The sequence below is a fragment of the Macaca fascicularis genome, chromosome 7 (assembly GCF_037993035.2).
Source record: "Macaca fascicularis isolate 582-1 chromosome 7, T2T-MFA8v1.1".
NCBI classification, from domain to species: Eukaryota; Metazoa; Chordata; class Mammalia; order Primates; family Cercopithecidae; genus Macaca; species Macaca fascicularis.
In genome coordinates, this window is record NC_088381.1 from 66,696,852 (window position 1) to 66,712,073 (window position 15,222).

Here is a 15,222-nt window from a genome sequence, read left to right on the forward strand (position 1 = left end):
AAGAAAAAAAAAAGGAAAAAAACCAATAAAATAACTGATTAAAATGCTGAAAAGTAGAGTGGAAAATGTGGAAAACATGCATGAAGTAGTAGGAAATTTCAGCAGAAAATTGTAACTATACAAATATAATGAAACGCTAGAAATAAAAATATTAGAAATGAATAATTCAGTGCAACTATGTATCCATAAATAACTAAAAATAAAAATTTTTTAATGGAGAATTCAATAAACAAGTTTAACAGGTTAACCTTGGAAAGCATCAAAAATCTTAAAGATGGTCAAATGGAAAGTATCCAAACTGAAAACCAAAAGGAAAAAGGGCAGAGGAAAAATCATCTGAGATCTGTAGGTTTATATCAAATCATCTAATATACATATAACTAGAATCTCCAAAGAAGAGAAGCAAGAGAGTATGAGACGAGAGAAAAATGTAAACATATAATGGCCAAGAAAGAACCAGTATTAATGAAAGACACAAACATAGATCCAAGAAGTTCAGTAAACTCTATAAAAAGAAAAACATCCCTAGACATATCCTAGTCAATCTGCTGAAAAGTAAATATAATGCACAGATGTAGCCATTGAGAACAACCACACATTATGGAAAGGGAAATAAAAATTAAAATGATGAATGACTTCTCACCAGAAACAAATGAGGCCTGAGTACAATAAAATAACTTCTTTAAAATACTGAAAGAAGAAATAAAAGGTCAACATAGAGTCCTATATCCAACTAAAATACCCCTCGAAAATAAAAGTAGGGACATTCTCTGATAGACAAAAGCTGAGAGAACTCATGTATATTAAAAACTGCAATAGGGCCAGGTGCAGTGGCTCACACCTGTAATCCCAGCACTTTGGGAGGCCAAGGCGGGCAGGTCACCTAAAGTCAGGAGTTCGAGACCAGCCTGGCCAATATGGTGACACCCTATTTCTACTAAAAATATAAAAGTTAGCTGGGCTTGGTGACATGTGCCTATAATCCCACCTACTTGGGAGACTGAGGCAGGAGAATCACTTAAACCTGGGAGGTGGAGGTTGCAGATCGCACCATTGCACTCCACCCTGGGCGACAGAGCAAGAGTCAGTCTCAAAAAAAAAAAACACAGAAACAAAAAAACAGAAAAGAAAAAAACCACTGCAATAGGCTGGCCACTATGTCTCATGCCTGTAATGCCAACACTTTCGGGGGCAAGGCAGAAGGATCACTTGAGCCTAGGAGTTCCAGATCAATCTGGGCAACATATCAAGGCTCCATGTCTGCATAAAAGAAAAAGAAAAATTAGCCAGGTGTAGTGGCGTACACTTGTGGTTGCAGCTACTCAGGAGGCTGAGGCAGGATGATCGCTGGAGCCGAGAAAGTTGAGGCTGCAGTGAGCCACGTCCATGCCACCACACTCCAGCCTGGGTGACAGAGACCCTGTCTGAAAACAAAAACAAAAACAGTCCATGGGAGCCGAGTGTGCTGGCTCACACCTCTAATACCAGCACTTTGGGAGGCCAAGGCAGGAGGAGTGCTTGAGGCCAGGAGATTGACACCATCATGGGCAACACAGCAAGACCCACAAAAAATTTCTTACATTTGCCTGGTGTGGTGACATGCACGTGAAGACACAGCTACTCAGGAGGCTGAGGCGGCAGGGTCGCTTGAGTCCAGGAGCTCAAGGCTGCAGTGAGCTATGATCGAGTCATTGCACTCCAGCCTGGCAGCCTGAGCAACAGAGTAAGACTGTCTCTAAAACAACAACAGCAAAACTGTCCATGGGCTGGATCTGGCCCATGGGCCCCACTTGTTTTCCAACCCCTATAATATATCAACTTAACAAAATAAAAAAGAGAAATACGTAATAATCTTATTAGAAGCTAAAAATGCAACTCACAAAATTTAAAAACCCTGCCTAATAAAAACTCAACAAACTAAGAATAGAAAGGAACTTCTTTGGGCTGGTCTATGAAAAACTTACAATTAACATTATACTTAGTGATGAAACATTAAGACCTTTATCCCTAAGATTGAGAGAACAAGGAAAGGTGTCTGTGCTCACCACACGTTAAATGTTGCACTAGATATTGTAGCCAGTGCAGAAAGGCAAAAAAAAAAAAAAAAAAAAAGAAGAATAGTCATAAAATCAGAAAATCAGAAAAAGAAGTAAAAACATTATTTGCAGACTAGACTGTTGTGTATGTATTTAATATAAAACTGTATGGAATATGCAAGAACTATTTCTAGAATAAATGAATTTATCAAGTTGGCATGATTGAAGATTAGCATACAAAAATCAGCCAGGCACACTGGCACATGCCTAAAGTCCCAGCTACTTGGGTGGCTGAGGCAGGAGGATCCCTTGAGCTCAGGAGTTTGAGACCAACCTGGGCAACACAGCGAGACTCAACTCTAAACAAACAAAAAATCAACTGTATTTCTAGATGCTAGCAACAAACAACTTAAAAATGAAAATTAGCTGGGCACAGTGGCTGATGCCTGTAATCCCAGCACTTTGGGAGGCCAAGATGGGCGGATCACGAGGTCAGGAGATCGAGACCAGCCTGACCAACATGATGAAGCCCTGTCTCTACTAAAACTACAAAAATTTGCCGGGCATGGTGGTGCATTCCTGTAATCCCAGCTACTCAAGAGGCTGAGGCAGAAGAATCGCTTGAACCTGGGAGGCAGAGGTTGCAGTGAACCGAGATCATGCCACTGCTTTCCAGCCTACCCAACAAAGGTAAAACTCCGTCTCAAAAAAAAAAAAAGAAAGAAAGAAAATTTAAAATATTTAAAAAATCAAATGCTTAAGAAAAAGTCCAATGTAAGATATGCAAGTCTTATGCAAGGGAAGCTACAAAACATTGCTGAGAAAAAAATTAATACCTAAATAAATGACAAGACATAATGTGTTCATGGATTAGCTGACTCAATACTATTAAAATTTTCATTCTAAATGGACATATAGACTCAACAAAACCCCATATCAAGATTCTAGCAGTTTGTTTTTTGTTTTTTGTTTTTGTTTTTTTTTAGACAGGGTCTTGCTGTCACACAAGCTGGAATGCAGTGTCATGAACACAGCTCACCCAGCACAGCTAAGTTTGAAAAACAAGATGAGCTAATTATAAAACTTCTATGACAAAGAATCGAGAATAACCAAAGCAATCTTGAAAAAGAACAAAAGGGAAGGATTTACTAGTTTAAAGACTTACTAGAAACAACTGTATATCCATGTTGAAAAAAACTAAACCTCATTCTGTTCACAAAAATTGATTTGAGACGGATCATAGACCTAAATATAAAATCCTAAACCATAAAACTTCTAGAAGAAAATATGTTCTTTGTGACTTAGAGGTCATAAACACATAAAATAAAAAACTGATAAAGTCGATTTTATCAAAAAAATTTGTTCATAAAAAGATCCCAATAAGTGAATACACAGAGTCTTTAAAAAAAATCATAGCATATCTATCCATCAAAGGATTTATACCCAGAATACAAAGAATACCTACAATAAAAAGACTCCCAACTTTAAAATCAGAAAAGACATGAAAGACACTCCATGAAAGATATACAAGTGAAAAATAAGCATATGAAAAAGTGCTCAACATCATTAATCATCAGGGAAATGTAAATTAAAATCAATTGTTTCATATGTGCTAAAATGGCTAATATAAAAAACACTGACAATGTAAATGTTGACAGACATGTAAAGCAACTGCAACTCTCATACATCACTGATGGGAGTACAAAATGGTGAAACCACTTTGGAGAACAAGAGGGCAGTTTCTTTTTTTTTTTTTTTTAATTATTATTATACTTTAAGTTCTAGGGTACATGTGCATAACGTGCAGGTTTGTTACATATGTATACCTGTACCATGTTGGCGTGCTGCACCCATCAACTCGTCAGCACCCATCAACTCGTCATTTACATCAGGTATAACTCCCAATGCAATCCCTCCCCACTCCCCCCTCCCCATGATAGGCCCCGGTGTGTGATGTCCCCCATCCCGAGTCCAAGTGATTTCATTGTTCAGTTCCCACCTATGAGTGAGAACATGCGGTGTTTGGTTTTCTGTTCTTGTGATAGTTTGCTGAGAATGGTTTCCAGCTGCATCCATATCCCTACAAAGGATACAAACTCATCCTTTTTTATGGCTGCATAGTATTCCATGGTGTATATGTGCCACATTTTCTTAATCCAGTCTGTCATTGGTGGACATTTGGGTTGATTCCAAGTCTTTGCTATTGTGAATAGTGCCGCAATAAACATACGTGTGCATGTGTCTTTATAGCAGCATGATTTATAATCCTTTGGGTATATACCCAGTAATGGGATGGCTGGGTCATATGGTACTTCTAGTTCTAGATCCTTGAGGAATCACCATACTGTTTTCCATAATGGTTGAACTAGTTTACAATCCCACCAACAGTGTAAAAGTGTTCCTATTTCTCCACATCCTCTCCAGCACCTGTTGTTTCCTGACTTTTGAATGATTGCCATTCTAACTGGTGTGAGATGGTATCTCATTGTGGTTTTGATTTGCATTTCTCTGATGGCCAGTGATGATGAGCATTTTTTCATGTGTCTGTTGGCTGTATGAATGTCTTCTTTTGAGAAATGTCTGTTCGTATCCTTTGCCCACTTTTTGATGGGGTTGTTTGTTTTTTTCTTGTAAATTTGTTTGAGTTCTTTGTAGGTTCTGGATATTAGCCCTTTGTTAGATGAGTAGATTGCAAGAATTTTCTCCCATTCTGTAGGTTGCCTGTTCACTCTGATGGTAGTTTCTTTTGCTGTGCAGAAGCTCTTTAGTTTAATGAGATCCCATTTGTCAATTTTGGCTTTTGTTGCTGTTGCTTTTGGTGTTTTAGACATGAAGTCCTTGAAGAGGGCAGTTTCTAATAAACATGCACTTACCGTATGACCCAGTAATTTTCTACTGTTATTTATCCAAGAGAGATGAAAACATATATCCACAAAAAAACAAAAACAAAAGTCTGTGTAAGAACATCGATAGCATCCTTATTCATAACTGCCCCAAACTGGAAACCTAAAAGTCCTTCACTAGGAAAATGAATAAACAAATTGTGGTATATTTACAGAATGAAATACTACTCAGCAATAAAGAGTAATCCTGAAACATACAATATGGATGTCTTTAAAGCATTATCAGTGAAAGAAGCCAGATGCAAAAGAGTACATTATAATATGATGCCATTTATATATAATCCAAAAGCAGGTAAAGCAAATCTTTAGTGATAAAAATTAGGAAGTGATCACTGGAGTAGGGAGGTGCTCAGGGGTGATTTAAATGTACTTGAGAACTTTCTGGGTGAATTTTAATGTTTTATATCTTCTATTGGTAGTTATTACACAGACGTATACAATTGTCAAAACATCAAACTTAACACTTAAAATGTGTGCGTTTTTTAATAATAGTAATTTCTATATATCAATTTAAAATAAAGGTGAGTAGTGGATTCCTATTCCAGGAGTGTTTGTCTCCGATTCTTCACTGGCCTGTTATCTGTTTGCTTCAGTGAGATTTTTGGGCTCCAATCTATTCAGGGCCAGGCCCTTGATTATGGAATTTATCTTGAAGGGCACAGAATCCAGTGTCCCAGAGACAGCATTTAGAATCTGTGAAGCAATTTTGTGGAAACAACAGTCATTTATTTCCATTGGTTAGTGAGCAACCACTTGAGCATTGTAAGGCACAGACTTGTACACGGACTTCCGTAAAAGTACAGCACTTAACCTACTTTGTTGCAAGCTAGTCAAAATGTAGTAAAAATTAATTATTCAAAGGCATGCAGAACACTATCACCTTTCATTAATCCCATTCTCTAGCATTTACTGCCCTGATCTTTACAACACTCCAAATTAGTACTAGGATTTTTGGATACAAAATCATTTCCTATCCACAGCAGACATCTTTTCCAAAGCAGGTAGACACTCAGATCATTCTTCCTTATTAGAAAACTCTTTAGTGTTTTCCCTAGCTAAATAGAAAAAAAACTACAACTCTGGGTATATGGTAGGAATTTATTAACAAGCAAACAACTTTGTTCATACCAGGAAGACCAGCAATTAGATTATAAATGACTTCAGAGCAAGTGCAAGAACTTAACAATTTTAGATCATTCCATGAGAATGTCTATTTGCCCAAGAAGGCCCACAAGAAGTGCCCTACAAATGCTGGTTATTATTTTACGCTGTACTTCCTCTGAGAAAATGACGTGACGTACAGAGGTGGGAGTACACATAGCAAGGAAGTCTCTTTGTAAAACGAAGCTGGGAAATTCAAGTAATGGTGTTTTTGGATAAGATGCCTAAGAAAACTTAGGACAAAATCCTGCTGTGCGTGTGTTTGCTCAGTCCTCAGGAATCCCATTTGGCCAACTGACTCCAGAGAGCTACAGCCTCACTGCACAAGCCTCAGATTCATAATTCTAAGCACAGCCATTTAATGTGCACTGAACTGGCTTAAAGGGCACTACTCTGTTGTTATACAGAAACAAATTTTAGCTATCAGAAGGAACTCTGAAATCTATAGAAACATTTTCAGCCTAAAAAGCTTTCTGGGGAATAAACTGTCTACTATAGATAGTTGGTTTTGTATTTCTTCTTCTTTCTTCTTTCCTCTTCCTCTTTCTCTTTCTTCTTTCCTCTTTCCTCCTTCCTCCTTCTCCTTCTCCTTCTTCTCCTTTTCTTTTTTGACAGTCTCACTCTGTCTCTCAGGCTGAAGGGCGGTGGCGTGATCTCGGCTCATTGCAACTTCCACCTCCCGGGTTCAAGAGATTCTCCTGCCTCAGCCTCCTGAGTAGCTGGGATTACAAGCATGCGCCACTATGCCTGGCTAATTTTTGTATTTTTAATAGAGATGGGGTTTCATTGTGTTGGCCAGGCTGGTCTCAAACTCCTGACCTTATGATCCACCCGCCTTGGTCTCTCAAAGTGCTGCGATTACAAGGCGTGAGCCACCATGCCCGGCCTGGTTTTATATTTCTATAATCACCCTCCAAATTCTCATTCTGAAAGAAACTTGAATACTCCATGGATAAAGGCAGGTGACTTGGAGTAAATTACACCTTTAAACTGGTGTAATCAGTGAAGAGGGTTTCGCAGGTGCCAAATAAGACATAAACGGTTACTGAGGAAATATTAAGTATATAAAGCTAATGTCAACTGGGCATGGTGGCTTGCACCTATAGTCCCAGGTACTCAGGAGGCTGTGGCAGGAAGATGGTTTGAGTCCTGGAGTTCACAGCAGTAGTGCACCCTAATTGTGCCTGTGAATAGCCATTATACTCCAAATGGGCAACATAGTGAGACCCCCACCTCTAAAAAAAATAGTAATTTTTTGAAAAGCCAATGTCGTCAATCAAAGTAAGTAAGGTTGGACTTCTGGAAAGGGTTTAGAAATGCAGGGCTGGCTTGCTGAACTCATTAAAATGCTAGGGTGGCTCTCAAATATGAGGCGAAAGAATGAATACTTTGAGTACTTCTGAACAGTGTATCTGAGGTCACCAACAAAAGAGGCATCTGTTTTGAAGAGATGAGCCAAGATAAGAATTAAGTTTCCAGGGCAATCTTAGGTTGGAAGTCCCCTAATCAGTCTATATATATCATTTTAGCTTTTGGTGACTGAGAAGCAGATACAGTGTGGTGAAAATAATATACTGGTCAAACAGAAGAGCTGGCTCTGATCTTAACTGGTTGAGTGACCTTGGGAATTCCACTGAGTCTATGCAGAATCAAGGTTGAGAGCTTCAGACAAACCAACAGACCTTTTGTTCACTGCTGTACCGCCAGTGCCCGGCACTGTGGGTGGTGACCAATAAAACCTAGGTTTGTAACTTTATTCTGCCACTTACTAACAGGATGACCTCGGGGAAACTACCCATCTTCTTTGAGCTTCTATTTTCTTATTTATAAAATGAAAATAGTAACTACATCCTAAGATTGAGATGGAAGAGCCAGGAGCAGTGGCACATACCTATGATCCCAGCTACTCAGGAGGCTGAGGCAGAAGGGTTGAGCCCAGGAGTTCAAGTTCAGCCTGGGCAAAATAGCAAGATTGTCTCTTAAAAAAATAAAAAATAAAAATGAACAAGATGGAAACAAAGCATCTGGTAAAGACTAAATAGCCACAATTATCTATCATATACCAATTCATTACATATATTTTAAAAATTAAAATTTCAGGGCATTTCAGTTTTGTCCGACAATTTCCATGATGTGAAGCCAGCTAACTCTGATCTCCAAGATCTCCCTCCTGATTGAGTAAGCTCTCAACACCCATGTTTGTATTGATGATCATGCCCCATGAATCTGATTGGTTCTCTCTACATGGATCTGGAACAGTTAACATGTTAACATGTAATACCTGGAGCTATGGGGTAACTGACAGGAAAAGCAGCAGTAAGAGCTGTAAGAGAATGATGTACAGATGGCAGACAATACCACTTTAGGGGTCCAAAATGGTTTTCTAGTTCCCAGTCCAATCTCATCCTGCCTTTGGGAGTCTCTTAGACAGCTCTGTATCCTTATCTTTTGCCCAAGTTAGCACTGGTGTGCTTATTATTGTAACTAGGCTTTGTTTTCACATGTTCTTTGATCCTCACAATATTCCTATGTAACAGACAAGAGCATAATAGAATGAACATATGGAATCAGACAAGCATGGCCCTGTTAGACACTCAATGTGTAACTTTTGAGTAAGTTAGTAGTGTATGAGTGTCTTTCCTCACAAAGTAGGGTAACAACGCCCATTTTGCTTTAGGGCTGCTTTGGAAGATACAGACAAAAGTAAGGCATCTGGCAAAAAGCACTCAACAAATTACAGTGTCTATTAGTATTCCCATTTTACAAAAGGGAAAACTATGGCTGATAAATATCAATATTCTTACTACTATACCACACTTGAAATAAAAAATACAAGATTATCAAGTGAGAAACTTGTGAACTCTAAGTGCTTGATTAAACTGTGAGTCCACTTACATGTGGATTTTTTTCAATAAACACATTGAAATTTTTTTGGAGGTTTGCAACAATTTGAAAACACTTGCAGACAAACCAACATTAAGAAAAAGAGTTGTCATGAATGCATAAAACATATGTAGTCTGTTATCATTTACTACCATAAAATATACATAAATCTATTAATAAAGAGTACAGAGTTGTCAAAACTTATGCACACAAACTCTTACAGAATGTATATGGTACCATTCACAGTTGAGAGAAATGTAAACAAATGTAAAGATCAAGCCTCTGGAAAGGACTGTCAATGCTATCGAAGAGAACCCCGACAGAACATCATGGAAGTCTGGAAGGAGTGCACCACTGAAGACGTCATTGTTGTTATAGAAAAAATCATGGTATCATCAAGCCTGAAACAAGAAACTCTTGGTAGAGAAAACTGTGTCCAGATGTAGCACATGACTTCACAGGATCTATAACAGAGCCCATCAAGGAAATCATGAAAGAGATTGTGGAGATGGCAAAAAAAAAAAAAGGTGGGAGGTGAAGGGTTAGCTAACAGACACCACACCAGAGGAATTAAAAGACCACTTGATGGAGATGAGCTGCTTCCAAACTAGTGCCAGATGATGAGGAAGAAGATGCTAAAAAAGCAGTGCCAGAAAATGAATTGACATTAGACAATCTGGCAGAAGGGTTCTGATTACTTAAGACTGCTTTGGACTTCTTTTATAAATGGACCCTTCTATTATACCAGCACTGAAACTAAAGCAAATGGAAGGAGGATTGCTACTATACAGAAACATTTTTAGAGAAACGAAAACGCAAAACAGATTATCAGGTTTTTCTGTAAAGTCACACCAAGTGTGCCTGCATCTCCTGAATCCCGTTCTATCTCCTCTACCTCTGCCACCCGAGACAGCAAAACCAAGCTTGCCTGTATTTTCTTCCTCAGCCTACTCAACATGAAGACCTTTATGATTATCCACTTTTTTTTTGAGATGGAGTATTACTCTGTCACCCGGGCTAGAGCGCAATGGCATGATCTCAGCTCACTGCAACTTTTGCCTCCCGTGTTCAAGCGATCCTTCTACCTCAGCTTCCCAAGTACCTGGGATTACAGGCGCCTCCTACCACGCCCGGGTAATTTTTGCATTTTTAGTAGAGATGGGGGTTTCGCCATGTTGGCCAGGCTGGTCTCGAACTCCCGACCTCAAGCGATCTGCCTGCCTTGGCCTCCCAAAGTGCTGGGATTACAGGTGTGAGCCACGGGAACCAGCTGATCCACTTCTACTTAATGAAAAGTAAGCACATTTTCTCTTCTTCACAATTTTTAAAAATATTTCCTAGCGTACTTCATTGTTAAGAACACAGTATAGGCCAGCCATGGTGGCTCATGCCTGTAATCCCAGCACTTTGGGAGGCCGAGGTGGGTGGATTACCTGAGATCAGGAGTTAGAGACCAGCCTGGCCAACGTGGTGAAATCCCGTCTCTACTAAAAACACAAACAAATTAGCCAGGCGTGGTGGCACATGCCTGTAATCCCAGCTACTTGGGAGGCTGAGGTAAGAGAATCGCTTGAACCTGGGAGGTAGAGATTGCAGTGAGCTGAGACCGTGCCACTGCACTCCAGCCTGAGCAACAAGAACGAAGCTCCACGTCAAACAAAAAACCAAACAAAACAAAAAAACCACACAGTATAATAAAACATGTAACCTACAAAATATGTTTGACTATTTATGATATTGGTAAGGCTTCTGGTCAACAAGAGGCTATAAAAACAGGTAAGTTTTGGGAAAATCAAAAGTAGTATGTGGATTTTCCATTGTGGGGGTAGGATGGGTTAGTGTCCTAACCTCTGCATTGTTCAAGAGTCAACTGTAATGGTATTACAGTTATGTAAAAAGAGTCTGTCTTTAGAGATACATAAAGTATATTGTTATCAAAGAAACAATGTATCTAGTTTAGGTTTGTTTTGTTTCATTACATTGTAAAAATTATTCATATAAGGCCTCTACCATTATACCACAAATCTCTAGAGGGAATGGACTTTTTAAAAGGTAAAGTATTTCCAGTACCTGATTTGCAGAAAACTATTAATAAATGCTACTAAATGCGACCACTATCCAAAGGGTTCTTAACACACATACGTTATTTCTTTTCCTTTATTCTTGCCTCCTCTTTCTCTCCCATGTTTTAAAGCCTACATAATAGGTACTACTTGGCCCTATGGTTGTTCCCTTGCTTAGAAATACTAATTCTGAGCTACATAATTAGCTAACCACATGATCCACTATTATACAACAATGAAACACTTCAAAAAACCAACACAAGTTAGGCGCAGTGGTGCACACCTCAAGTTGCCTCTAGTTCCAGCTAACGGGGAGGTTGAGGCAGGAGGACCACTTGGGTCCAGGAGTTCAAGGCTACAGTGAGCTATGATCATGCCACTGCTCTCCAGGCTGAGTTACAGAGTGAGACCTTCATCTCAAGGGAAAAAACAAAACAAAACCACAGCCATGTTGTTTCAAGAGAGTCAGGTAGGTATCAAAACAATGCTGATGAACAGGAAAATTGGGCCAATCTGAAAATATGTGGAAAATCTGCTTGGCATTTTATCTTCCCCTAAAGTACTGATATTTTCAAGCTGTCAAATTCCCCAAATGAAATGAAAACCCTCACTTACCGTATTGACATGTATGAGGCTATGGAACTTGATTTAATCTGAGAATCCTGAAACTGCTTCTCACTAAAATTCAACATGAAAAAAAAAAAAAGAAAACCCATACCAACACTGCTAATAAAACTTTTTTTTTCTTTTTTTGAGACAGGATCTTGCTCTGTTGCTTGGATTAGAATGCAGTGGCACAACCATGGCTCACTGAAGTCTTAACTTCCCAGACTCAAGCAATCCTCTCACCTCAGCCGGCATGCACTACCATGCCTGGCTGATTAAAAAAAATTTTTTTTTTTTTTGTAGAGACAGGGTCTCAGTTGTTGCCCAATCTGATCTCAAACTCCTGCACTCAATCCTCTTGCCTCAGCATCCCAAAGTGCTAGGATTACAGGCGTGAGCCACCAAGCCTGAGCAAGACAAATTCTCCAATCAAATGTCAGAATCTGGAATGAGAAATGCAATCGGTGACCTGAAAACAGTTTGGGGAGTGGGGAAAAGCCTACAAACTTGACTGCTTAACAGAGGTATGCGAACTCTGGCTGCATGAAAAATCCAGATTCCACCTGTCTGTAAATAAAACTGTTTTGTTTCTTTGTTGTTTTTGTTGAGATAGGGTCTCTGTCATCCAGGCTGAAGAGTGGTGGTGTGATCATGGCTCACTGCAGCCTGGAACTCCTGAGCTCAAGCAATCCTCCCACCTCAGCTCCCAAGTAGCTGAGACTATAAGCACATACCAACATGCTTATGTGCTGATAGTCTCAGCTACTTTAAGCTATTTTAAATGGCTAATTTAAAACCCTTTTTTTTTTTTTTTTTTTTTTTGGTAGAGATGGGGGGATCTCACTATGTTGCTCAGGCTGGTCTTGAACTCCCAGCCTCAAGTGATCCTTGGCCTTGGCCTCCCAAAGCACTAAGATTACAGGTTTGAGCCATCATTCCCAGCTAGTAAATAAAATTTACTCAGAACAGTTACACCTATTTATTTAAGTCTATGACTGCTTCAGCATTATAAGGGCAGAGGTAGAGTTGAGCAGTCACAACAGAGATTATATAGTACGCAAAGCTAAAAATATATCCCATCTGATTCTTCACAGAAAAAGTTTGCTGACCCTAGTCTAGAGGACAAGAAGATTCAAATATCCACCGCTGTCGGCACTGTGGTACAATATAATGAATCAACAATTTTCTATAACACAGGTACATCTTTTGCAGGGCAGTCAAGGCACCACCGAGGATCTTTTGAAAATATATCAAACTTCTAGTAATTTTTCAGACTATGACTCCCAGTAAATGCTAGGCCAGAGCTTGGGAGTAGGGAAAGATGAGGAGGCCAGATAGGCTTGCAATGGTGTGATCCTTTCAGGGAGGCGTGGCTTCCAATCAGTTAATCAATCAATCAATCAATGGAGTGATAGGAAATATTTCCTTGTACTCCCACAGTTATAGAAGATTCTAGTTTAGTCCAACAGATGTGAAATAGAAAAATAATCTATTTTAGTGACGAGAATCTAAACCTTAGACTCTGGCTCAAAAGCTATGCACATAACCCACCCTCCCTATAGATCTCAGAAAGGGATTCTACCGGCATCCAAATAAAGACCTGGTGAGGTCAAGGATAACCCATATATATTTTCTTTGTTGATAAACAGCACATCTGGCTAGATAACTACATCAGGTTAATGGAGGGAAAAAAAGGTGATAAGAACATATATCCATAATACATTTTAGGCAAATCAAATAATGCATCATAAAAATTAATGTTGGAAATATAGAAATATATACAAAGTGGGATATGACTTAAGGGACATCATTTAAGAAAGAAAAGAAAATTGGTGGGGGAACAAGTTATCTCATCACATTTAACAGTACAGTAACAACACATTTTTAAAACCCCAACAATAGTATCTACCAAATTAACATTTACTTGCATTTCACTGATTTTGTGGCTCTCTTGGTTTGGTTGTAGAGTTGTGCAAGAGCGTAAGAGTTTACAGCTGGTTTTTGTTTAGATACATATTTAAATAATATTATAATGAATATAATTTAAGCCAATATTGGAATTTGTAGGGATTTTTTTTCTCCTTTAAATAGACCCAAACATTGTGAAGATCTGTGAAACATCATTCATAGTTACAAAATGTAATTTCCCAGTCATTTTATTATTTATTTCTTTATTTAGAGACGGAGTCTCACTCTGGAGTACAGTGGCGAAATCTCGGCTTGCTGCAACCTCCACCTCCTGGGTTCAAGTGATTCTCTTGCCTCAGCCTCTTGAGTAGCTGAGATTACAAGTGCAAGCCACCATGCCTAGTTAGTTTTTGTATTTTTAGTAGAGACAGGGTTTCACCATGTTGGCCAGGCTGGTCTCAAACTCCTGACCTCTGGTGATCCGCCTCCTCGGACTCCCAAAGTGCGGGGATTACAGGTGTGAGCCACCATGTGGGGCCAAATTTCCCAGTCTTTTTAAAAAGGGAGAGACAAAACTTTCACTTCTAACAATACGACAGACTAGGTTACATATATATTTATTTCTATATATGATATTTTTATTAGAAATACATTTTGAAGATACGTTAACAAGTAAAACAATAAGAAACAGATGCAAACCATGTTTTAGATTGTATCCTAGCTAGGAAAACCATTTGAAAAGAATATTTCTGGGACAACTTGGGAATTTCAATACGGAATGGGTGAATGCAGGAACTCTTAAATTCCAGGGTTCTACAATTACGATAAAATCACCAGACTGAAAGGAATGAAAAGTGCTTTAGAATCTAATCCACACCTAGTGTTCAGATCCCTTCTATAGTAGTGGGTTATTTCCCTGTCTAGCAATAGGGAATTTCTCAGCTCCTGAGACACTCCATTCCAAATCAGCTCACCTATAATCATTAGAGCTTCTTGATGAACAAAAATGTTTAAAAAAAGGTTGCAGTGAACTGAGATCATGCCACTACACTCCAACCTGGGTGACAGAGCAAGACACTGTCTCAAAGAAAAAATTATTCTCTAATGAATATGAACATACAGTGTGCATTCTTAGTCAACTATTATCCTGTAATACATATACTTACCTCCTGTGCATCTGTTGCTGCCTTTGCATCATCCTCATCATAGCGGTTACAGTTGTACCTTCAAGTAAACAAAGAGGATTCCATAAAGAAAAAAACCAATGAAAAGAAAAAAAAATCACAGAATTTTAACCTGAATTTATAGGTTAACACCAACATTGTGTTTTATAACAGAGAAACTGAGATGTTAAAACACCCAGGGTTCTAATGCTATAATGACAGAATTATCAGGCTGAAAGGATAATTGTAACCTATATCTAGTGTTTGAATCCTCTCTGTAATAAATTAGTTCTCTATCCAGTGATAGGAAATTCCCCACCTCCTGAGGCAGTCCATTTCAGATCAGCTCACATATCATTATTGGAAAACACTGTCCTCCTAGAACTTTTATTGACTATTGTCTGAATTCCTAACTCAAGTTTTTGAGAAAGAGATAATCTTATCTCTTAGGCCATCTGTTATTTAGGCCAAATATTTCTTTTTTTTTTTTTTTTTTTTT

General features: G+C 38.7%; 1 protein-coding gene across 6 annotated transcripts in view; it reads right to left on the reverse strand.

Moving 5' to 3' along the window:
• Positions 1-15,222, reverse strand: part of LOC135964419 (elongation factor-like GTPase 1) — a 47,134-nt gene that overhangs the window by 20,783 nt on the left and 11,129 nt on the right. For 3 of the 6 annotated variants that reach the window (XR_012415257.1, XR_012415255.1, XR_010588204.2), the window contains one exon: positions 14,727-14,784. The gene's annotated coding sequence lies outside the window, so the exon portion shown is untranslated. Of the gene's footprint in view, positions 1-180; positions 5,633-7,991; positions 8,079-14,726; positions 14,785-15,222 lie in introns of those variants that run through there. The other 3 variants (XR_010588212.2, XR_010588208.2, XR_012415256.1) reach the window with 3 other exon arrangements.